We start from the raw sequence: 2918 nt of genomic DNA, 5'->3' as shown, positions 1-2918 counted from the left end.
TATTTCTAATCGTAATCGTAACTAAATCTTTAAATTTTCTTTTTTGTATAGGGAAAATTGAAACAAAATAGCTAATTAAACAATGACTTTGGTTTACTAGAGACATTGACAAATTGTTTACCTCGGTGGAAACAAAATCATTTTCCTAATGATTCTTTCAAATAGAAATAGAGAACGAAGTAACTAGAAAGATTGTTATAATCCCCTCTTTTCTACAAGGATTGTCTTGACAGTAGGCCATTTTGAATGCATTCAGACCAAAAAGTTAACAAAGATGTTATGGGTCGAATTTTTTTTAATTTCATTGATATCTGGAAATATACTTATCTTCCATAAAGGAGCTGAATGAAACCAAAGTTTCATGTTCACTTTTGAATTAGAGACGTTAACAATGATGAATCAACGTCGACTATAACCCCTAGCCTTCCAAGCTGACGATGCGGGTTTGATTCCCGCTACCCGCTTATGCTAACTTTCTCTTATCTCTATTCAATATTTCTTTTTTATAGTCAAAACCTATAAATCCATATATCTAATAGATATTTATATCTAACATATATTTATATATTTTGATATTTATTAAAATATCAAATTTCTAATAAATATGTTTTATAGAAATATAAACAAAACGTGTATAATTAAAAAATGAATATAATTAATATAAGGCATAGTTGAATACGCAATTCCTGGAATTCGTCCACATATTCGTTCCATCTAAATAATAAATGTGAAAAGAAAATTAATATAAAAAAATTGAAATGCAAAGCGTCCATTGTCTAATGGATAAGCCAGAAGTCTTCTAAACCTTTGGTATAGGTTCAAATCCTATTGGATGCAATTTATTTCCATATATTTTTAGATTTCCATGTCAAGAAAGATCTTTTGAATAATTTGAATAAAAGGCGCTCTTATGCACTTAGTACTTGTAATATAAGTATAATCTAGTTTATATAATATTTCCATATATTTAATATATATTATATATTTAATGTATGTTAATATGTGTATATAATTATTATGTATTTAATATCGAAATGTAATATATTATTATTTCTATATTATTATAGAAAATAATTATTACAAAAAACAAAAAAAAATATATATATTTTATAATTTTTTATACGTTATTTTAAAATAATTTAATATTTTAAAATATTTTAAATAATTATATAATTTAATTATTATTATTAAAATTAGTATTAAATTAAAATTTAGTTAATATTGAATTAAGATTGATAAAAATCAAAAGTGATCAATTTCTTTTCTTTATACTAGCTTCTGAAGTAGAAAACGTTCTAGCTGTTCCTGAATAGCTTCTTTCAAAAAGGCTTCTGCTTCCTTGGTAATTATCTTCGTAGAAGCTATGATTTCATGGAACTGAGGTTTATTCATTTTTAAGTAAGTACGTAACTCAACGAGAAATTTCCTTACTTGGCTATTTTCTAATGAATCAAGATAACCATTGGTTCCAATATAAATAATCATTATCTGTTCTTCCACCGCAGGAGGGGCTGATTGAGATTGTTTGAGTAAGTCACGTAATTGTTGACCTCTTGCCAATTGATTCTGAGTAGCTTTACCGAGATCAGAAGTGAATTGTGCGAAGGCTTCTAATTCTGCGAATTGTGCCAATTCCAATTTTGACTTGCCAACTACTTGTTTCATGGCTTTAATTTGAGCTGCGAACCCTAATTTGAATATAGAAATACCCACATTAATAGCAAGTCTGATTCTGACATTGAATAGATCGATGGATAAGAATATTTGTCCATTTGTAATGGAAATTAGATTAGTAGGAATATAAGCTGAAACATCTCCCGATTGAGTCTCAACTATTGGTAAAGCAATCATACTTCCTTCACCTAAATGAGAACTTGATTTAGCGGCTCTTTCCAAAAGGAGTGATTGCAAATAAAAAATATCTCCTGGGTAAGCTTCTCGGCCAACAGTCTGTTTAATAAAAGAGACATTTGGCAATAAGCCTGTGCTTGTTTTGAGAGATCATCATGAATAATTGAAGTGTGTTGTTCATGGTAGATAAAATATTCAACCAAAGTAGCTCCTGTATAAGGAGCGAGGTATTGTAATGTAGCTAGAGAATCGGTTGTTGCAATTACCACAATAGTATAATCCATTACTCCCCTTTCCTATAAAGTAGTCACCACCTGAGGGACAAAAGATGCTTTTTAACCAATAGCCATATAAAAGCATTTAACATTTTCCCTTGTTCATTGAGAATCCTATTTGTGGCTATTGCTGTTTTACTGGTTTGCCTGTCCTCAATAACTAATTCTCGCTAAGCACGTCCTACAGGAATCATTGAATCAATAGTAATAAGTCCTGTTTGAAGAGGCTCGTATACCGAATGTCTCGAAATAATACCTAGGGTGGGAGATTCAATTAACCGGGATTCAGAAGCTGAAATTTCAGCTCCACCATCAATAGGTATACCCAGAGCATTTATAACATGACCCAAAAAAGCCTCACTTATCAGGATCTAAGCAATTCTTCTTGTTGCTTTTACAGAACTTCCCTCTTATATCACCCAACCATCACCCATTAATACAGCACCGACATTATTTGATTCCAAATTTAGAGTAATGCCTATCGTACCTTTTTCAAATTCTACTAATGATACGAACCTAGGACAACCTGCTCCTAAACTCGTATTATATTAGCCCGGATCTTAATTAAGTTCAAGTTCTAATGGAATTGACCTCAACCCCTAACCAACCTGTGGTTAGAAACCTTGGTATAATGTAGACGCCATAATAGGGGATGGAAAACCTATTGATAAGTCAAGCTAAAACAACCAATTCTCTAATGGTGTTTTAGGTGTTCTAAAAGAACAAAGAGACAATTAATCTCACAAGTATTTTCTCAATCAAATCAAAGTTGTATTCTTATTGAAAAATAAG

The 2918-nt window shown here is 30.5% G+C and overlaps 1 pseudogene; it reads right to left on the bottom strand.

Moving 5' to 3' along the window:
- Positions 1 to 1266: 1266 nt before the first annotated feature.
- Positions 1267 to 2626, bottom strand: LOC125419696 (ATP synthase subunit alpha, chloroplastic-like; annotated as a pseudogene).
- Between the last annotated feature and the right edge of the window lie 292 nt (positions 2627 to 2918).

Source organism: Ziziphus jujuba, chromosome 10 (genome assembly GCF_031755915.1).
Source record: "Ziziphus jujuba cultivar Dongzao chromosome 10, ASM3175591v1".
Lineage (NCBI taxonomy): Eukaryota > Viridiplantae > Streptophyta > Magnoliopsida > Rosales > Rhamnaceae > Ziziphus > Ziziphus jujuba.
This window is presented reverse-complemented; position numbering and strand designations above follow the sequence as displayed.